The sequence below is a fragment of the Nyctereutes procyonoides genome, unplaced genomic scaffold (assembly GCF_905146905.1).
Source record: "Nyctereutes procyonoides isolate TBG_1078 unplaced genomic scaffold, NYPRO_anot_genome, whole genome shotgun sequence".
Taxonomy (NCBI): Eukaryota; Metazoa; Chordata; class Mammalia; order Carnivora; family Canidae; genus Nyctereutes; species Nyctereutes procyonoides.
This window is the reverse complement of record NW_026575042.1, coordinates 21,763,178-21,787,020: the sequence shown is the minus strand read 5'-3', so window position 1 is coordinate 21,787,020 and position 23,843 is coordinate 21,763,178. Positions and strand designations below refer to the sequence as shown.

Genomic DNA, 23,843 nt, shown 5'->3' with positions numbered 1-23,843 from the left:
TTATAAGGCTATTTCTAGTAGCCTCTTCATAGAAACTATATAAAATGTTAAAACTAATAATAACATCAATTGAGTTGTTACTATGTACCATAATTGTTAGGTCATTTGGCCATCATAACCATCCTTTGTAATAGGTAAAATCATTACCCTCTTTCAACAGATCAGGGAAGTGTCTTAGGATCGTTACATACATTGTCCAAGATGAATAATCTGTCAGTGGTATAAACAGGATTTCAAACTGATGACTCTAAAATCTGGTTCTAAGAACCTAGGTCTTATGAATTCCTGCTGGCTAGGCTCAGTGTCATGATATCTCAGCACTGAGAAACAGAAAAAGTCTAGCAATGTAGAGCTTATGGAATTATCTTAAATCATTACAAGTAGACATATGCTTTTGATATCATGAAATTTGTACTCTAAAGATTAAATAGGAACTCAGTAAACCACTCATAAGCCATCCTTTGAGAAATACAACTTTGAATGTTCCTTCTTAAGATAAGCAGGTTGCTGAATGGGCTCCTTGTAACTAAGTTAATTTGCTATGTGCGAATGTTAGCTATGAGCCAACTTCATTATGGGGGATGGTTATACAAGTATCGATTTTGAAATTAAGAAAATGCTTATCTCTCTGGATTTAGAAGGCAGAGATTAGGCACAGGCATTTTGTTCAACCATAAGTGGTATTAAACAATTAATTAACAGGTTAAATAGGAGAGGTATCTGAATTCACAGAGATTTATCACGTTGGATTTTTATTTTTTACCAAAACTTGATATTTTCTCAACTAATATAACAGGCTCAATCTAATATTTTAAGTATTTAATTTTAAATAACCTTAATGGTCATAAACCTCTAATTGATCAACATTGCTATTAATATTACCATTGACTATTATTAATGAATATAAAGTATGTATATGAGAGAATGAATATCTGTTATTGCCAAAACAGGAAGAAATTAAGAAAAAATATTCATTTTTCTAAATTGCAGCTGTTAGCTGGCAAAGATAGCATTCTCTTTAATGGAATACGATGATAATAGTCACTCTGAGGTCAAGAGTTTTTTTTTTTTTTTAAAGAATTTACTGAGGCACAATTTCTTAGCATCTGAACCAGGTACTCTACTGCCCTCTCATGGATATTATATAAGCAGCATGAAGGATAAATACATCAGCTTAAGAAGCATCAACAAAATGAAATTTGTTTAAATGAAGCCTGTGGTGAGTAATAGTATCAGCATAAAATTTAAAGAACAGCATTGTTTTCTTCCTGAAAACTATTAGACCCTGACACTTCCAATAATTGTTAAGTAAAATAAATGCAATATATTTTACTTATGGAATTAAGAATTTCAGCATTACTAATGTCCCTTTTACTTCTAAAATCCCATGATTCTAAAGTATGCTATTATTTCCCTGAGTTTGGTAATTTCAAATAACTGGCAGAGAGCAAATGACTTCAAGTTGTTAATCCCTCCAAATGATTAAGTGTTTTGTCATTGATAAATTCCTTCATGAAGGGTTAAGAAATCTTAGGAAATTGCAATATAAGTAAAAATACAGCATCGTGCTCAGAGTAAGAGGTTGTGCTTATGAGGATGGAGGGAGGGAATGAAAGGAAGATTGCTTTGTACAGTTGTACAGGTCGTAGACTATACATCCCCAAAGGGTGTCATATATATATAAGTATTTTTAAATGATAGCACACATTTAAATTATACCAGTGGGAATTCTAGTACTATGAATTAAGAAGTTAAACTTATTTTTTGCAATGAAATCCCTGGGACAAAAAAATTCATTGGGACTTGTGTGGAAGTGAGCCTATACCCTGTAAAGACAAGCAGAGAGCAGATAGATATAGTATCTCTAAAGTATAATGTCTTTGGCTTGATTTAGCACATCCTCAGCTAACAGGAACAATTCCAGGTTTAGAGTTTCATAGGCCTTACAAACGTGATATAAACAGTATCTTAACACTGTTTCTTGGTTCATTTCAGAGATATGAGCATTCCATGTATGATTTCTAGTATAATGTTTTTATTTAAAAGTTCTTAGAAACAGAAATCTTACAACATTATCAACCAAAATAAAAATGCTTATAGTTGTTTAACATGTAATATAATCCAAGATACAGGAAACTGTAACCTATTTGCATTGTTTCTTCAGTAATCATCTAATTCTAAAAAGTCAGAACTTTAATTATCTTGTACACCAAAGAATTAGGTCCAGATTAACTGTTCTAGGGAAGCTACAGAGCCCACCAATGAGATGTCAGTATGGGGCTGCCAAGAATACCACCTGTCAGATGAACTTTGCCATTGGCTCTGCCTTCAGAAGGGATTTACTTGGAACTTAATATATGATAAATACCTAGTGAGCTACTCAACATGGATTAAGGATATAAGTCAACATCTTTATTGCTGTAAAATTAAGTCAAAAGAAATATTAAACATAAAAGAAGGCATTGATCTATGTCAAATTTTAACAAATGTACTCTAAAATCTTATTTTTTTGGCATATGAACTGGAACTCATTATAATTTACTTCCATTTTAATCTGAAAATATGCTTCATTTAGAAATTATTATTATTATTTTAAGTAGACTCCATGCTGGGTGTGGAGCTCAACATGGTGCTCAAACTCACAACTGTGAGATCAAGACCTGAGCCAAGATCAAGAGTTGGATGCTCAAGCCATTGAGCCACCCAGGAACTCCTCACTTAGAAATTATTTTGAGGGAGGAGAATGCTTATATATGTGCATGCTCAAATGATTTTTTATTAATAATTTTATCACTTTTATTGGTCTTTGTTTCTTTAAATGGTTTGGCTTCCATAGTATGCCCTTTAACTACTACATTTTTAGTGTTGTTGCTCACTTTGAGCCACTATCTCTCTAGTAGCTTCTGATCATTTGCCCTGCTTCCAGGCACTTCTGATAGCCCCTTCAACCAGAAACAGGCCTCTCAGGGAGTGGTGGATTAGAAAATAGGCTCTTATCATTAATTCAATGGATTTGCTGTCACACAATTTTTAGGATCTCTTTGATATGCTGTTTTGGGATGTGTCTGGTGAGCCCCTATTGGTGGATGTTTATTCATCATCTACTACATACCAGGCACTGGTGCCAATTAAAAAAAAAAAAAGTAAAGGGATTTTGTATACTTGAGAAAGCTTGAGTCTTTTAGGTCTGCCATAATAAATTACCACAGACTGTGTGGCTTAAACAAAAGAAATACATTTCTCATAGTTCTGGAGGCTGGAAGCCCAAGATCAAAGTATCAGAGGTTTAGTTTCTCTTGCCACAGCTCTCTTTGGCTTAGAGATGGCCGCCTTTTTGCCATGTCCTCACATGGCCTTTTCTGTGTTTGCCACATCTCTGGTATTTCTTCCTCTTCTTACAAATGCATCAATCATGTTAGATTAGTGCCCTATCCCTAATGACCTTATTTAACCTTAATTAACTCTTTGAAAGACCTATCTCAAATAAAGTCACACTGAGGCAGGGTGGGAGTAGGGCTTCAACATATGAATTTGGTGGAGGGCACAGCATAGCACATAAATGTTCCAGCTTTAAATTAAGGCCACCCTTGGGCAGCCCTAGTGGCTCAGCAGTTTAGCACCACCTTCAGCCTGGGATATGGTCCTGGAGACCAGAGATCAAGTCCCACATCAGGTTCCCTGCATGGAGCCTGCTTCTGCCTCTGCCTGTGTCTCAGCCTCTCTCTCTCTCTCTGTCATGAACAAATAAATAAAATCTCTAAAAAAAAAATAAGGGCCACCCAAGTTTGAATTCCATCTCTACTTTTTACTAGCTGTGTGATATTACACAAATCTTTTAAGAGAAAACTAAGCTGCTATAACTTCTTCATCTATATTTTTAAAATAGTAACATAATCTAGTTCATATACTACTGTTAATCTCACTTAAAAGGCATAACAATAAAAAAGGCATAATAATCCTATGAGGTAGTTCTTTAAAAAAAATGTTTAAAATTTCTTCCTTATTCACTTGCTATATTCCTAAGACATTACATTTGACTTGAAACAAACAGGTTCTTAAAAAATATTTGTTATAAAAATGCATGCAATACTAGAAGGAGTGACTTTTAAAGGTAGAAGGGAGTTTTGAGACTATCTATTTTTATACCTGCAAACTAAAATGAATCACCAAACTTATGCTTTCTTTCTGACCAGGCCATATTCAGTATCTGGAAGCCCACTAGAAAATAACACATAGAAATGCAAGGCTGCTTTAAATCAAAATCATTTTCAGAGTGGTCAGTGGTTGAGCATCTATCCACCTTAGGGTCACCTTAGGCTCCAGTCATGATCCCAGGGTCTGGGATGAGTCCTGCATCTGAGTCCTTGAGAGGAGCCTGCTTCTTTCTCTGCCTATGCCTCTGCCTCTCTCTGTGTGTCTCTCATGGATAAATAAATAAAATCTTAAAAAAATAAATAAATCAAAATCATTTTCATTTAAAGAGACCCTGATGAAGCCACTGGTTGTTGCCCGCTGTGACATATCTGTTTCTTTAACACAGCATGTTTTCATTTTATCAACTTCTTCATTAACATCAAACTTAGGTCTAAGCACAGGAAATTCAACCTCTTTCTTTCACCTGCTCCTGAACACTCACTGCCTCAGTGATCTGTAAATAATTGACCAGGCAAGCACTGAAGCACAAAGGCAAATAGATCAATACTCTTCCTGCTAGCGCTTACAGCATGGAGAGAAATCCTGCTTCCCTTCATTTCCTACCACAGAGGACCTCATACATGAATCAATTCACAGACTGCAGCCCCCAGATTTAATTCAGCATGCATAATCAGCAACAACTGCTGAAGTCTTTGATTAAACTTTTAAATTGCCTCCTAATATGATGCAAATGGAAAAAGGTATTGATTGAAGAATCTTAAAATGGTAACCTGTTCAAATGAGAAAGGAAAAATGCTCTGAGTTGGTTAGCTTGTGTGACAGGATGAACAGTGTGAACAATGCATTAAGGATTTCCAATGCACAGATGCAAAACAAGCAGTAAAAATATGTACTAGTTGTCATGTTTATAAACTTAAAAAAACTTAGACAAAGTTGTTGAATGGTGTGGCCTTTATTCATAATGAAAAATGAGGTAGGAAACCTGCAGAAATATAAATCCCCTAAAGACTTAAAATGATTTGATTTTTACCCTAGGAAATTCTTTGTTTTTCTTACAATAGTGGGATTCTGGATTTTAGAGTAACTTGGTTGTACAAGTCATTTCCCAGTAGTATTCTCTCAAATAAATTTATAACAATTTTATCAAGTGGATTCTCTTCCTGTATGAATAATTTTTCCATTCAATACAAATCACACTCTTCACACTATAAATATTATTGAGCATACAATATATGACAAGGTCCTTTCTAGGTATTAGAAATACAACTAAACAAAACTGACAAAACTTTGCTTTCATGGGGTTTGGTTTCAAGTAGGGAAGAGAGAAAAATAAATAAAATTTTAAAAGCACAATATATGGTTGATTGAATGACGATAATTCCCATAGAGAAGGAGAAAAGCAAGTGTATATGTATACACACACACGCATACATGTATATGGGTCACGATTCGGATATAGAAAGTTTCAAAAAAGGCCTATTGAAATGATGACATATCAGTAAAGAGCTAAATTGGTACAAAAATGAGTCATGCAGTTTTCTAAATAAAAGTGCTTTAAACAGAGACAACAGAAAATGCAAAAGCTCTGGGGTGAAATCAAGCCTAGTTTGAATCAGAGAAAGAGCTAGAAGGCTGGTATGACTGGCATGCATGAGGAAAGGGGAGAGGAGTAAGAAATGAAGATGAAGACGGATAATGGGATAAGATGGGAATAGATGGGGTGAAATAAGATGGAATAGGATATAGGATAGGGTATAACAGAAAGTGAGGAAATCTGAAAAGGGAAAATAAAGAGCTAAGTTTTATACCAACCACATTTGAGAAATGCATTTACTTATTACATATTTACACAGGCCTCAAGTAGCAAATGATTACATGGGTCTCATAAGGCTATATGACTTCGTCAGGGAAGAGATATAGGCAAGGAATACAATTTGGGAATCATCAATGTTTAGAGAGCACTAGAACTATGATATTGGATGTAATCACCAAGAAAATAAATCAGAATAAATAAGACTTCCAGAGACTAAGCCCTGGAACACCCTCAACATTTAGAGGTCAAAGAGCTAAGGAACCAGCAAACTGAGAAGGTATGGTAAGGAAGAAAGAGAAAAACCAGTATGTTAGAGGCCTAGTGAACACAGCCTTTCAATAAGAAGACAGTGATCTCTTTCTAATAAGTCACTTAAGATGATGACATATACTTGATTTGGGGACTTATCAGCATGAAATCATTGGTGACCTAGAAAAGAACAGTTTGAGTAAACAGGTGAAGGAAGCAATGCCTTTTTGGAGTAGGTTTGTGAAGAAACTGGAGATACCTATTATAAATAACTCTGTTAAGAAGTTTTCTATGAAGGGAAAGAGATAAGTGGGGTTGAGGGAAAATAAAGCAAAGAGTAATTTTAAGATGAAAGAATTAATAGGATGTTTGAATAGTGATGGGAAATACCCAGCGGAGAATGAAAAATGAATGTGTCAGGAAAGAATTGGGAGAACTGCTACAGGACTGAATGGACTAGAAAAGAGGACAGGATCTTGGCCATTGCCAGAGAATGGGTAATTATCCAGAGTGAAGAGTGAAGGCACACTGTGTAGGGACATAGATGGAGGGAGGTAAGAAGATGCCACAGGGGGAGCTCATGGAAGCTCTTTGCTAAACGTTTTTATTTCCATAGTGAAATAGGAAGCAAATTCATCAGCCAAGAATAAAAATGGGGAGGGGCACATGAGTGGCTCAGTGGTTGAGCATCTGCCTTTGGCTTAGGTTGTGATCCTGGGGTCCTGGGATGGAGTCCTGCATCAGGCTCCCCACAGGGAGCCTGCTTCTCCCTCTGCCTATGTCTCTGCCTCTTTCTCTCTCTGTCTTTCTTGATAATTAATTAATTAATTAATTAATTAAAAAATAATATAGAGGGGGAGAAGTCTATGAAGGCTTGAGAAGTAAGGGAAAGGACGAAAAGAGTCATCTAGTGGATTAGGAGAAAAATAACCAGGGAAGTATAGTGCAATTACCTAGCACATTGAAAGCCCACTGCAAGTCAGCGATCATGGAAAAAAGTCAGCATGAGTGTGTGTGTGTGTGTGTGTGTGTGTGTGTGTCTGTGTGTGTTCACCTGAATGGGTGCAGACCTGACGTGAAAAAAGAGTTCCATGATTTAACCAGAGTTGATATTTTGTCTACGAAATAAGAAAGGAAGAACGAAGTTTAGGGTACATGTAAGAGAGTGATTATAATGGTAAAATGTGTAACATAAGCTAGGTGAGGAGAGAACAAAGAAGATAAAGTTTCAGTGAATAGATGATGAGACCAATATAATATAATGGATTGCTTAATCCATATTTATTTCAACATGTACCTGAGTATATTGTATAACCAGTGTTCCATTATATATACTTTGTTTAATCACATCCTATAGATGAACTGTAGTAGAAGCATTGGTGAATAGTAATAATAATTAATGACCTTTAATTTATTAATATTGTAGGAACTTAATGCTTAATGATTTGATTCCTAAGAAATATGAATACTTTAGAAACTTAATAATTTACCCATGTCATTGATAATAACTTATCAAAAAGGCACTAAAAGTATATTTATAATAAATTAGTAATGATTTCTCTCTATTCTGAAATTCCAAAAAATGTTCCTGTGTAAAATGTTAAAGATATTTCAACACTTAAGGAAGAGATTAACAAGTCCAAATTATTCACTGAAAACTCTGTTAACTTATAATGGATTCAAACTATATAAATATTGTGAAGTTGCCTTAAATTGTTCCTTTTTAAAGTGAAAGTATCAGATGAGAAAATCTCTATGGCCCTTCCAAAAACTAAAATTCTAGATCTCTATGAAATCTCTTAAATGTCTTATTAGCTGGAAGTGCAGTTAATTTACTTCTTTTAATAAAACAGATATATTTTAAAAATATATAATATTTTAACATAATTGTCTTTAACTCCTCAAATATTCCCTTTCTATCCTTTCCTGGCAGAGGTAAGAAAGGTTGGATTCTTAAACATAATATTTTTTTTATTTTGGAAAATACTTCATATCTTTGAAATCCCTTTTTCTTCATCCCCACAAATAAAGTTTGCTTAACACCCTACTCAATAGCACGAAGACTCTAAGGTTTAAAAAGCAATTCAGCCAGACTATGGAACAGAATACTGAATATGAACTCTCTATATGCGGTGTGGGTGGGGAGAGGAGGAGGGAGATGGAGAGGAGGCGAGAAAAAAAGGCTAGAGAACCAGACAATGAAAAAACTGCTCTTTTATTTTACACTATACTAGAATGGTACAATGGCCATATTAAATAAATAAAAATGGTTAAGAAATTTGATGCAGATCACATTTCTGATTTGATGCAAGACAAATAAAAACACATTTTATGTATTCTTCCTGCTAAGTACAACTATAAACCCTGGAAAAAATACATAAAGCAACCATCAGATGACTGAAAGAGAAAAAAAAGTAGACTGGAAAGAGACCACAAAAGTCAAGAAATGATCCTTCTAACCCTCCACACCATACATTAACAGAGGAGAGACAGCATCCTCCTCTTCTCCTTAGACACCACAGTTACAGAGGAGGGGAGAAGTTTGGTGGGGTCATCCACAACATGAACTAAGTAAATGACAGGAAAGAGTAGTATGTCTCCCCCTCCTATCTACAGAGTGAAGTGAGAATTGTGAAAGATAATAATTGCTGATGAAGAGAATTGTTTAAGCTGTGTATGAACTTCTGAGAAGATTCATGAGTGGCTAACATAAGAATATAAAGAGAATGTGCAGAAACCTATAGGAAGGCAGGAAAGAGGAAAGACAGAAAAATCAGAAAAAAAAAAACAAATATAAAGATAGACAAAGAAAACAATAGTAAAAGCATAGGAAATTAAGTTACATATAAGCACTGATCAAAGAAAGCTGGAGGGCTTTATTAATATTAGACAAATAATTCAGAACAAGTCAAATCACCAGGAAAATATGACAATGCTAAACGTATATGTATAAAACAATAGAGCTTCAAAATATATGAAGCAAAAATGATGGAAGTGAAAGGATAAATGTTGTTAAGGGCTTCAAAACCTTTCTTTTGGTAATCGTTAAAACCATACGAAAATGAGCAAGTGTAGAAAAGATCTAAATACCACCATTAACCCACAAATCTAACCGAAAGTTACAGAAAACTCCAGTGAACAGCAGCAGAATACACAGTCTCTTCAAATGCACATGGAAAATTCATCAGAAAGCACACATATTCATTCATGAAACCAACCCCAACAAATTGAGAACTAAAACACCATACAAAGTATATTTCCTATTCATAAGGGAATCATCAAAAATCTAAACAGAATGAATACAGGAAAGTCTCCCAACTCCTTCTCAATCTCATACTACAAATCTTACCCAGTACAATAAAGCAAGAAAACCAAACAAAAGGGATATAAAATCAAAAAGTAGAAATAGAACTTGCCTATTTGCAGATGACCTAATTACCTATATAGAAATGTTTAAGGTATATTCAAGAAAACTGCTATAACTAATAAGAATGCAAGGTCATCACACAGACACACATTGCAAACAAGGAACAATTGAAAGCAGAAATTTTACATGCAATTCATAACAATTACAAAAATTACCATATCATATTTCAGTATGAATCTAACAGAACATATCCAGAAGTTGTGTGCTAAAACTACAAAGATCTAAATAAAGAGACATACCATATTTGAGCAAAGGAGGACACAACATAGAAAAGATGTCAAATCTCTCCAAATTGTTCTATAGATGTAATCCATTCTATCAAAATCCCAGCAAGATTTTTGCAGATATAGATAATCTATCTATCTATCTATCTATCTATCTATCTATCTATCTATCATCTATCACTTAAAGGAAAAGGAACAGAAGCTTTAATCATTAAAATAATTTCAAAAAAGAATAAAATTTGAGTCACTGCATTACACAATAGTAAGACTTACTATAGAGCTACAGTAATTTGGACACTGGAATTGGCGAAGAGTATGCACACAGATCAACTGAACAAAATAGAGAGTCCAGAAGTAGACCAATAAAATATATCAATCAATATTTGGTAAAGGTGCAAAAACAATAAAATAAGAGTGATTAGCTTCTCAACAAATAATTTTGCAACAGTTGGGCATCCATGGGCAAAAGAATAATGACACTAACAATAACTTGACCTAAATCCAACACTTTATACAAAAATTAACTGAAAATGGATCAGAACTATTAATCAAAATATAGTACTACAAAACTAATAGAAGAAAAAAATAAGAGAAAATCCTTGTGACTTAGGGTTAGTGAAGAGTTTTTAGACATGGCACCAAAAGCACAATCCATAAAAAAAGAAAGAAATCAATAACCTAGACTCATCAGTATTAAAGACTTTTTCTCAGTGAAACACATTATTAAGATAATGAAAAGGTAAATCATAAATTGTGAGAAAGTATTGCCAAATGACATATCCAACAAAGGATCTGTTTTCAGAATATATAAACTCTTAAAGTCAATAAAGGAAAAGAGCTAATTAATAAATGAGTAAATAGGTATTTGACTAAATAGAATATATGGGGAACGAGTAGACAAAAAGATGTTGAATATTGTTTGTTACTTGGTAAATGCCGATGAAAGCATGATGAAAGACTTCTATACTATTAGAATGGACAAAATAAAAAAAAATACTAACAAGTTAAATCAAGTGTTGATGAGGATGTGGACACACCATATTTCTCACATGTTGCTAGCTAGAATGTATAATGGTATAGCCACTCTGGAAATCAGTATGTCAGTTAAAGATATATTACCATACAACTCAGCATTTGGCACTCTTTGTTTCTTTATCCTATAGAAATTAAAAGTATGTCCATACGACAATCTATACATAGATTTTCACAGCAACATTATTTGTAATTGCTGAATATCTTTCAACTACTAAATGAATAAACTGCTGTACAATAGAAATCTACTCAACAATAAAAAGAAATGAGTTATTGAAACACAACTTAGATGGATCTCACACTCACATTGTACAAAAAAAGACATTTGAAAAGGTTATATACACTGTATTATGCCATTTATAACATTCTTAAAATGACAAAATATAGCAATGAAGAATAGATCAGTGGTTGGAGAAAGGGCATTTGGGATTAGAGTTACAGGTAGGTTGGGAATTTCTTTATAGGGCTAGAATAATTTTGTAATCAGCTTGTGGTGCCAGTTATATGAATCTAGCCATGCAATAAACTTTCACAGAACTATAAAAGGCAAAATTTTAAAAATACATGTAAAAATGGATTCAATCCAAATAAATCTAGTTTAACCATATTGCAGTAATGCCAATTTCCCAGCTAAGTAAAGTACTCTGGTTGTAGACGTTATCACTGGGGAAAGCTGGTAAAAAGGTGCATAAAAACTGTACTATTTTTGCAACACCTTATAAGTCTTGAATTATTTAAAAACAAAAAATTAAAATGCATATAGGAAAATAAAATCCGGTTGATAAATTTGTAGAAACTCTGATCTAATATGCAACTATAGGATGTTGCTTTTTCTAAAATTATTTTCTTGAAGACCAAGAGCAAGAGAAGGATGTGCTAAGTTTTGTTAGCTACATTTTTATCAGAGGACAACTGAGACAATGTCCCATTTCTTTAAACATTTACATTTTGAGGTTTACAGGAAATAAGGTATACTAGTTTGATTTATATTAAATAAGGCATACTAAAGCTTGTATAATTGCTGATGTAAACACAAATTGTACAAGACCACCAGGATTCAAGTTCTGAGCAATGTAGAATAAATAAATACTCAGTGATTAAAAGATGTGCTCTAATGCATCTGTAAGCCAAATATTTAAAGAGCAATGTATTTCATCATTTAAAACTACAAGAGATGCTTACTGGACTTCCAAAGAAATTAAAAAACACTTTACAAGAAAATTAAAAACTTCCTTGACTGCTTTACATACAAATGTAGATAGAGTCACCAGTTCTTCTTAGGGTAGTATAGTTAATGGTCCCAAAGCAGTATTTCATTATTTTTAGAAACCCACTGGCAAAACTAGTTCTCAAAAAATTTATTTTCTTTCTTTTGAAATCATCTAATGGAACAAAAAGACACCAAAACAGAATAACTTAATACTTATATATATAATAGATTTTTAAAGTATCTGAATTAGTTCCCCCACCCACTTCATTCTAAATCTTGATTTGTTTATATCTTGGGTAAAAACAAAGCAGGAATACTACATACTTGTTTCAATTTGTTGAACTTTCTAAGATTAAGGAGACAAATTTCCAATTATTTGTAGCAATGTAGGGAAGCACTGTCATGTAAAGTACAAAATACTTAAAATTCAGCCTGGTGAATCATAGACTTCCAGGGCCTCTCTGAGAAAAGTAGCAATAATTTACTGGTCTGCTATTCACCTTTTGGAGAGAAGAATCAGATTAAGCACTGAAGACACTACCCCTGGGGGAACAGGAAGAGGGCAGCACATCAAGGAAAGAAAAGCAACCTGTGTTGAGCAACCATTTTGCCCCAACACTTATTATGTGCTATCTCAGTGAGATTACAGTGGCCCAAGTTGTCATCCACTTCTCAGCTTTACTGTTAAGGAATTGACGGCATAGAAATAGTGAATGCCTTGGGGTGCCTGAGTGGTGCAGTCAGTTAAGCCTCCAACTCTTGGTTTTGCTCAGGCTGCCATTTTAGGATTATGAGATCCAGCCCTACACCCAGCTCTGCATTCAGCACAGAGTCTGCCTAGGATTCTCTCTCTCTCTCTCCCTCTGTCTCTCCACTTCTCTTTCTCTCTCTCTCTCTCTCTCTCTCTCTCTCTCTCTCAAATAAATAAATAAATCTTAAAAAAAAAAAAAGAAACAGTTAATACCTTGACCAAGGACAGACAATTAGCCAAGCCAATTTCAGATCTCTATCCTCAAAGCTAGTACTCCTTGACTTGTGGAATATTATTGCCTCATAACATGTACAGATCAAAAGACATCGAGTGACTGCATTTCAACATTTATCCACAGAACTCATGGCTAAATGACAGTCAGTTTTACAGATAGCTAAAAAGCATCATCAGGTTGACAGCTTATTTGGGGTAACTGAAACATGAGAACACTATAATTCCCAGGCACAAAAAGACTTCGGTCTTAAAGGAAATTTGGAAAACACCCAGGCCTATTATTTCTGGTAAAATGTTTAGCTCACAGTAATATTGTGGGTTGGTTGGTGGTTTTTGGTTTTTGGGTTTTTTTTGTTTGTTTGTTTGGTTTTAAGACAATGTTTTTTCAATATGATTTTTACTAAGTTTTTTAGTAACTGTTTTAACTAAAACTATGTTTATTTGGCTTAGCATTTTTTTAACTAAACAAAACTGTTTGGGTTTTTTATTTACTAGTTTTTTATTATAAGTTTATATGTCTCATGAATTTTATCCTTTGGATTTCATTTCAAATTTAACTGTTGGTGTTCCTTTGTTTTTCTCTCCATAGCCATTTTCCTTACAGTCTAAAAAATGCCAGATTTAAATTGGTGATGGAAAACCAAATCAAACCATTAAATGTAGTATTTAGGTTGAAATTATAAACAAAATGCATCTATAAATTAATTTAATTCTCTGTGTGTATGCATGTCCACTTGTAGGCAGATTTTTAAATACAGTACAGTCCTGTAAATGTATTTTCTCTTCTCTAGGATTTTCTTATTGACATTTTATTTTTTCTAGCTTACTTTATTGTGACACAGTATATAATACATATACCATACAAAATATGTTAACTATGTTACAGTAAGTCTTCATGTAATAGTAGGCTACTAGTGGTCAAGTTTTGAGGGGAGTCAAAATATACATGTGATTTTTATAAAGACTTTATTTATTCATAAGAGGCACACACAGAGAGGCAGAAACACAGGCAGAGAGAGAAGCAGGCTCCTTGCTGGGAGCCCGATGGGGGACGAGATCCCCAGACCCGGGATCACACTCTAGCGGAAGGCAGACACTCAACCACAGAGGCACCCAAGCGTCCCTATATGTGAATTTTTAACTGTGCACGGGGTTCGTCTTCCAAACCCACATGTTGTTCAAGGGACAACTGTACATATAAACATTTATTTAAATTCTTATTTATTACATTTGTTTGATTCTGTGGCTATTCTTTCCATCTTCTCTACTCTGGTCTCCAACCTGAGAAACTTAACTGTGCAGACCATCTCAGCAGGCGTCCTTACTTCCTGGCAGCCGTAAGCCAATGGAGAGCCCCAACAGCTGGGAGCAGGAGAGAGAAATGAGGTTGGTGCAGTCAAGGGCATGGTAGTGTTTTATTTCCCAGTTCTTTCCCTGGGGGTCATCTGGGTCTAATTGTGTTAACAGGCACAGGTCTCAGAACAGCCTCCCCCACAGGATTTTCACTCCCCTGGGTTCCTAAAATATCTCTGTCCTCACTCTGTCATGAATGGTGGTAGTGATCCCTTACTATTAAATGTTTTCTCACTATTATCAGATTTCCTTTCTCACTGTCTGCCAGTTTGAGCATGTCACTTGCTTCCTCTGGGGTTATGAATGATGACAGTGATAATGAAATTTATATGGAGAGGGAGAAATTCATTTAATATAGCATGTGTTTTATGCATTAAGTTTAAAACAATAAAAACAAACACAAAGTAGAGTGAAAGACCTTCCCATACCCCAAACTTCTATGATCCCCAGAAAGAGCAACTATTAACTACTACTTATGTATGCAGTAGATCTATTTCTATCCATTTGCATACACATACTGGCAGATAATTTGTTCTCATGGTATGCTTAGATCATATGATGCATATTCATCTGTCACTTGTCTTTAAATATTTGCCTAATGATAGATATTTAGATTTATTAAACTTTTATATTGTTACCAACAATGATGCAATGAATATCTATATATATGATTGATAAGTTACTTTCTAAAAAACTTATTCAACATCATGCTGTTCTTCATTAAACAATTTTATTTAAACTCACAATTATATATGAGTGTGTGTATATGTATATGAAATGAACTATTACTAGAGAATTTTCTTTTAATATTAACAATTATGACATACCTTTTAAAACGAGTGAATATTACATTTTATTCTTTACATATATATGTTTTCCTTATTCCTCACAACCACCTTGGAATAAAGCTATCATTTTGTGATCTAATGTTGAAACTACAGAGGCTAAGAAATTAAAAAGCCCAAACCCTCAGAGCTTGCAAATAGAACTTTATATGAATGTAAGGACCTCTGTATTTAAACCCCTCCTCTTTGAACTACATCATGGTTTCTCTCCCCACTAGGCAAGATTCTTCACTTACAAAAGAAACTCAATGTCTAGTAGGGAAGTTGATCAGAATATTTTTCCTGAAATATAATTTTGGGCTTTTCTTCTGGCTATGTCTTCCTACTTCATGTATCATCTCCAGATTTATATCTACAGCAAGGGAGATACAATAGGCCAAAAAGAACAAATAAATGCTATTTATGGGTTTTAAGTTTCAAACACTAGCCTTGATCAGGTGGGGATAAGGAGTCAGGAGAGAAGAACTCAGATATAAAGAGCACATTGATAAGAATAAAGATTCAGTCATTCTGCATTTGGACCAGGTATTAATAATGATCCAGAGTAATAGTCTAAAAGTATAATTTAGAGGCTAGTGTTTCCCCAACAAGGAGTACTGTGTGTTAGTCATTGACCATACTGGCCACTAGGTCCAAGTCAATAGGAAAGCTGGAGGGAGATAGACCTCCAGGTAGTTGAACATGAGAGAGAAGATAACATTTTCCCCAATAAAGAAGTAAAATCAACCCAGCTGGGATAAACAACAGAGAGATTTGCTATGGATGTTAGAGTAAAAGAAATGTAGTGCTAGAAAACCGTGCCTGGAGAGTTTGGCTACTCAGTGAAGGGAGAATGGAGCATTGACCTGCAAGACAGATGACCATGAAATGCACACATGACAGAAACAAAGCAAACTGTGCAGTGCAATGAGCACAGTGAATAGAAGTGCTTATGAAGCCCTGTGAGCATCCAAGGAAAGCATTAATTAGCCTGAGGGAGAATCATCTGGTCTACTAAAAAAAGGAGGAAGGATTCAATTTTATTTATAGGATTTGATTTAACATCTCTAAAATGTTTCATTTAAGTAGAATAAACAGTAATATTTGAGAAATAGCTCCAGTTAGAATTATTTTATTAATTAAGCATGCTAAAAGTGTAAGCAGTCCACAGTTCTCCATTAATATTATTAACTATTATAAACCAAAGGGCTATAACAATGAGTTAGACAAAATACATTTTTTGTATGTCTTTCCCTGTTGTCTTAAAGCTTTAGACTGAAACAAATCACACTGAGTACCTAAAATAAAATCTACCTTGTCCCCATTCTATATTATACCGACATTACATTATAATGTGCTTTTTTATGATGTAGATTTTTATTGTCTCTCTGTACTTGCCTAGTTATAAACTTCATGAAGGCAAAGATCTTTGCCTGACAAATAAAAGGTTTTCTATAACATTTGTTGAATGAACGAATAGCAGGTGACATAAAATATTTTATGTTTACACTTAGATCATGTTGATTCTGGTTTTCTGGTTTTCCTGAGACTTTAAACCTAAAAATGTGTGCAACTTTGAAAAAACCCTTCACAGAATTTAGATGAATAAAACACTAGACTGCAAAGCAAATCAAAATGACACATTTTAATGATAATGTTATAAAATAAAGAGGATCTGTAAGCCAGCATATTTAGAATTTTTTTATAAATTGTGAAGCGAGTACATTGTGTGAAGTTTTTTACTATTCTGGGTTTTTGCTTATTTTCAAGAGACTATTTTGTCTTTCATTGTTTAAAGGAGACAAAACAATAAAATAGTAGAGAGGGCTTTTCAAGCAAGACAGTTTTGATAACCAGAAGCTACATGCTAGTTGCTAGTGAATCTGTATTTCATTCATGGTTAGTGAATTAAAATTACAGTAGTAATTATTCCTATTGCTATTTTGTAAATGCTTATAATTAGAAAGAGACAGAGCAATGTAGAACAAATACAACAATGTAGCCAAAGTGTTAGAATCAGAGTTCAAAGAACTTTAAAAATAGTATTTATTCCTGCCTCCCCAAATTTACCTCCTTCCCTGCTGGTAAGAGAATTTCAATTTTCCTTGCAAAACCACCAGCCCCTACTCTATCCCTGTGCTGGATTGATTTCAGCTCCCAGAATGGGCATGTGACCCACAGATGGCTAGTTTATCAGAGCAGGACATATGCTTCCTGGCCATGGGGACTGACCATAACCCAGTCAGTTTGGTGAAAGTTATCCTGAAGCTTTTATTGTAATAACTAGGAAAGGGATATTTTCTTTTTTGCTGAATTTAATGTTGGGAAAATGGAAGCCTTGACCTGCTGGTAAGGATGATGTTATCAATACAGAGGAAAGCTCCCCAGAAAATGAAGATTGGGAAATGGACTGTTTATGATAATACTGCATGTTTTCTCTCTGTCAGGTCTCATTCTAGGAACCTCATGTCTATTAACACAACATTCAAAGAAAGATGACATTATTATACACACTACATAGCTAAGAAAACTGTCAATGTGTGCAGTATCATAGCTAGTAAACAGTGGAACCAGGACATACAACAGAGGCTGTGCTCTTAAATCCAGCTGTGCATAAAACCACACATACCCCATTCTCTGACCTCCATCTATGACTTTTCTTTTTCTTTTTTTTTTAAGATTTTATTTATTTATTCATGAAAGACACAAAGAGAGAGAGGCAGAGACATAGGCAGAAAAAGAAGCAGGCTCCATGCAGGAAGCCCGATGTAGGACTTCATCTGGGGACTCCAGGATCATGCCCTGAGCTGAAGGCAGGTGCTAAACCTAACTGCTGAGCCACCCAGGCATCCCTATCTACTTTTCATTAAACGAGTCAATACACTCCCCTTTTAAGTCAGATTTTTTTTTTACATTTGCCATTAAAATTCTGAATAATAATAGCACTGTAATTAATGAGAGCAGGAACAAGTATGCTGAGATAACATAGGTCTACTATATAACTTGGCCCACTAAACAAAAAAAATAACATAGGATAGATCATGTCTGTGTAATATTAGCTATTATTTACACTATAGCAAACTAGTTAGTTGAGTACTATTTTTTTAAGGTTTTATTTATTTACTTATTTAGAGAGAGGGAGTATGAGCAGGGGGAGGGGCAGAAGAAGAGAGAAAAAGTGTATGGTAAGCAGATTACACTGAACATGAAGCCCAATGTGTAGCTTGATCGCATGACTCTGAGATCATGACTAGAGCCATAATCAAGAATTGGTCACTTAACTGACTGAGTCACCAAGGCACCCTTAATAGTCAAGTACTTGGATAAGAGTCTTGGATGGAATTTTTGAAGAGGTCAAAACATGACAGATCCCAATATACATATTATTCCTTGTGGGGGTAATAATGTGAAATTGAAAACTAAGCCTACCTATTAGTAGGGCTCTCCATTATGATAAAAAAAAGAAGTATCCTCTTAAGTACTAAATATTAAAATCTATACTTACAAAAGGACCACAGGCAATATACTGTTTCCATATTCAAAAAATTAATTTTCTTAGCAAAAGTTCAAATTATTTTAAAATTCAAACAATCAGACCAAATCCTGCCTACAAAGTATATAAAACTGACATTATAACTGGATAGGGTTTTTAGTTGTTGTTTTCTTAAAAAAAATATATATATATATATATATATATATATATATATATATATATATATGGAACACTTCATGGATTTGGGTGTAATCCCTCTATGCAGGGGCCGTGCTAATCTTATCTGTATCATTCCAATTTTAGTACATGTGCTGCCAAAGCAAACACTGTTATTTGATGTTTTAAGAGGCATGTTTAAAATCTATTATAGGCCAGGAATGAAATCTTGCCATTTGCAACAACATGGATAGAGGTAGAAGGTATAATGCTAAATGAGTCAGTCACAGTAAGACAAATACATATGATTTCATTCATATGTGAGATGTAAGAAACACAATAAAGAAAGAGAACAAACTGGTGGTTACCAGAGGGGAATTGTGCGGGGGATGGGTGAAATAGGTAAAAGAGATTAATGGGTGAAATAGGTGAAAAAGATTCTATACATCACTCACTTAATGAGCAGCGAGTGATGTATAGAATCTTTGAATCATTATATTGTACATCTGAAACTAATATGACACTGGATGCTTAACTATATTGGAATTAAAATTTTTAAAAATTCTCTTACAGGACAAAGTACCCTTTTTGAGTTTGTAGAGATTACGAGATTTTTCTCACATAAGTTTTTGGCAAAAAAGATTTTATTCTTTTGATCCATGCAAGAGCTTAGCTAGTGCTTATTACCCTTTAAGTTTCTGTAATTACTCATAAGAGCTTTAAAAATGCAGTTTTTCAGGTACCTCCTTTCAGGGAATATTTCCTCCACAGTGAGTCAGGGTTGACTTTAGATCCCACTCACCATATCCCTAGCCCTGCATCTGCCATAGAATTCAGTAATAAATGAGGCTTTTTCCTATAATAACTAGGAAAAAGGGACTCTCTTTTTTAAAAAAAATATTTATTTATGAGAGCCAAAGAGAAATAGAGAGGCAGAGACATAGGCAGAGGGAGAAGCAGGCTCCAAGCAGGGAGCCCGATGCAGGACTCAACACCAGAACTCCAGGATCACACCCTGAGCCAAAGGCAGACACTTAACAACCACTGAGCCACCCAGGCAAAAGGGACTCTCTTTTATTGGACTTAGAATTGAGAATATGGAAGCCTGGGACTATTGGCAATGGTGACTTCAACAAAGAAGAAGGTTGACCGGAGAGACAAGGATTTAATTTAAAAACAAAGTTTCTGAGGCTGACATTGAGTAAATATTGCATTCCTGTGATAATTGTTTTATGACTATTTCTTATAAAAAAATAGCTTGAATATAGCTTATTCTTATTATTCTATACCACTTTAGACTAAGGGCTTCATGAATAGAATTCCAATTCTATAAGATTTGTATAACAACCTTAATATAAACCCATATAATTCAAGGAAACTCAACTGAATTAGAAATTGTGCTTTATAAATTTGTCTTCAGTCACGCACGATGGAGCTATCAAATCCAATTAAGTACAAATTTACCAGACCTATAAGAGCAGAATCCAGAAACAGTGAAAAGTCTTTCATTAAGTGGATTCTATGTAAATAAGAGGTGCTATTTCTGGTCATACTACACTTTTAAACACTGAACTGTTTTGGTTAAAGAACAGAACCATTTACTCAACACCACTCAGCTTTCTTTATTAAAGTGTAGACATATCTTCTATTATTTCTTGGAAAACCTTCAAAACTGCAGAAAAAAAGGGATGACCACAATTAAAAATATTTTTAAAAAAAATTCTCTTTGGTGATATGAGTCAACAATTAAAACTATGCTTAGCTTCTAAAACAAACTAAAAAAAGGAGCTGTTTTTGAAAATAAAATGTGTACGGTTTACTAAGTGAAGCTGAAGGATGGACCCTTCCAGATGGTTTGGAAGATCTACATGGTGGTAGTTATACATGGCTTATCTGACACATCTGTCTGACCTTTATTTAGTCTAGCAGTACCATTTGTCTCAATTTGAAATTATGTAATCAATGACCATAAAACTTTAGGAATTTATGGTTACTTCCCAAACTCTCTTTTCTAAGAACTATTAAATTGTTTCCTAAAGAAAGATAAACAAAAGATACAATTCAAGAGAGTAGATCACATGAACCCCAAAGAGTCCCAACTTGCAACTCACCTTCTATTCTTCGGCTTTCTTAGGAATACACAAACTTTTGCTTCATATTGCTTTGGGGGCCACAAAGAATTGTGAAGTAGAAGTAAAAGGTGTCATATAACAGATCGTTACTACTCAAAGTGTGGTACCAGGACTAGTAGCAATAGCACTACCTGGGAGCTGGTTAGAAATATTGAATCTCAGGCCCTGCCCTGGACCTGTCTGAATCAGAATCTGCATTTGCAATCCACAGTTGATTTGTAGGCAGGTCACAATAGGCGGAGGTCTCTGAATTATGTTTATAAGGACACTAACTCCTAAAAGTCTTTGCCTATATACTTTTCCAGTCTTGACTTTTCTGTCAGCTGATTACAGATATAACAAGGACTAACCATAATTATAGCTAATGCTTATTTTATTGCATGCTTGCACTAAATAAATTACATAAATTACTTTATTTTATCCTAAAACTATTGCTTACGAGATGTATTTATGACACAAGGAAGTGATTCTCACACTTGAGCCTTCATTCAGAAGCACCTGAAGGGCTCCTTTAAGAAACAGTTTGCTCAGCCTACACACCAGAGTTTCTGATTCAATAAATTTGAATATGCTTCCAAGATCTGGGTTTCACCAAGTACTCAGCTGATGCTGATTGAGACCACTAATGCAGAAGCCCCAAATATTAGGATCTATCCATTCAACTACCTGAGTCCACATCTCAGATGCAGGCTATTTGTCAAAAAAAATTTATCTAGTCTGAGGGGTTCTTTCTGGGCCCCCTTTCTTCTCACAGTTGTCACTGCTCATTCTGCCTCTTTTCTTAAGCCAACTGCAAAAGACAATGTACTTTTTCCCATCCCTCCTCCTGACTGTCCTTAAGTCTTAAATGTTTTGGCTTTGATGTTATCAGTGCTAATTAGTGCAGAGTGATGGGTAATTTTTGTGTGTAAGAAACAGTCCAGAAATTTCACCAACTCTCAGAGTTTATTCCCTTGACTCTTACTTCAGATTTTAATATGGAATTAAGTTCCTATTAAATTCTTGGGGCCTTTATGTTCAAATAACTCAGAGGCGCTTCAAAGAAATAACTAGTTTAAATTCACATCTTTGTAAGAAAAAGAGATTGTTGAAATACTTCCATTTACATTACTTCATTTGCTTCTGTCAAGAATTAAACATGCAAGGTAAATAAAATAAATTAATGCCACAAAAAATTAGGAGGAACTGAAAAGAAAGTAGCAACTGAAAGATAAGTTTTAGTTTAGGGTGATCCTCTATTCAGAATAACCATATTTCCATTTTTTAAAAAAGATTTTATTTATTTATTCATGAAAGACACACACACACACAGAGAGAGAGAGAGACAGAGAGGCAGAGACACAGGCAGAGGAAGAAGCAGGCTCCACGCAGGGAGCCTGATGTGGGACTTGATCCCGGGTCTCCAGGATCACAACCTAGGCCTAAAGCAGCGCTAAACCACTAGGCCACCTGGGCTGCCCCTATAGTTCCACTTTTATACATGTTCAAACAGGGCCTTATGTACATCTCAAAACTATGCAGTAATTGTTATATGTGTGGGTATTCTATATACACATAGTTTTATTGTTTTATTTACATAAACATTTCTCAGTTGGAAAGAGTTGTGTTCACATCAGATTTTACCTAAAGAAATCATGTGTTAGATACTTGGAATAGCATCCCTAGAAACATAAAAATGAAAAAAAGGTTGTTTTAGATCAATAATTAGTAGTGAAAATGTATGCTTACTTTTCTTCTCCCATATGTTCTGAACAGGAATTATTTACACAGAAGGCATACCCATTGCACTATTAAGTAAGAGATAAATATTTTTAATTTCTTCCTTCAGGCCACTAACACAATTAGTCTGCTAACACATTCAACTACAGAAGGATAGAGACAGTGGTTAAAACATGACTTAACAAGCCTGCTGTGAATCCACATATTAGTTTTTGAAATATTTTTACATTTGAAAAGGAGAATCCAGAACAAAATTTAAGTAAATACAACTACTAGAGGTTTTAACTTAATCTCAGCTATACTCATGTAAAAACGCAGACCGTATATAGCATGTGTGGGGTTAGTCCCTCAGGAGATGATGTGACTGAACAGTGAGCCTCTTGGGAAAGCTTATCTCACAGGAGACTAAAAATCAATCATTTGAGGAGCACTGAAGGGAAAGAGGGATTCTCAATTTACATCTATTAATATTAGCATAACTAACGTAATTCAGTTATAGTTATTTTTAACACTAGTGTCCTTTAACTTTTATACTAAATTTAAAAATGATTACCCACCACTGTTATGGTAAATTCTCCTTATCATTTCTTGTAAGGCAGGTCTAGGGGTGATGAACTCCCTTAGTTTCTATTTATCTTTATCTTCCCTTCCCTTTTGAAAGATAATTTTTCCAGGTATAGCAGCTTGGTTAGCCGGGTATACATCCCACACCCTTCTGGCCTTCAAGGATTCTGCTGAAATATCTGCTAATAATATTATGGGCCTTCCTTGTATACAAGTGACTTTTCTCTTGCTGCTTTCAAAATTCTCTCTTTAACTTCTGACAATTAGACTATAATGTGTCTCCATGTGGTTCTCTTTGGATCCATCTACAATACAATCTAAGAATCTTACTTTTGAGTATATAACCAAAGGAAATGAAATTAGTATTTCAAAGAGATATTTACACTCCTGTGTTCACTGCAGCATTATTCATGATAGCCAAGATACGGAAACTACCTGTGTCTACAGACAGAAGAATGAATAAAGAAAATGTGATGTCTGTGTATGTGTTTGGATATATATAATATA

General features: G+C 34.5%; 1 protein-coding gene and 1 non-coding gene across 2 annotated transcripts in view; both read right to left on the bottom strand.

Annotated features, from left to right (window-relative positions):
* ZNF385D (zinc finger protein 385D) overlaps positions 1–23,843 on the bottom strand; it is a 674,868-nt gene that overhangs the window by 637,990 nt on the left and 13,035 nt on the right. The gene's annotated exons all lie outside the window — the stretch shown is intronic.
* On the bottom strand, positions 18,984–19,092 carry LOC129507429 (U6 spliceosomal RNA). Its single transcript, XR_008663998.1, has one exon. It is a non-coding gene; the product is annotated as a U6 spliceosomal RNA (small nuclear RNA).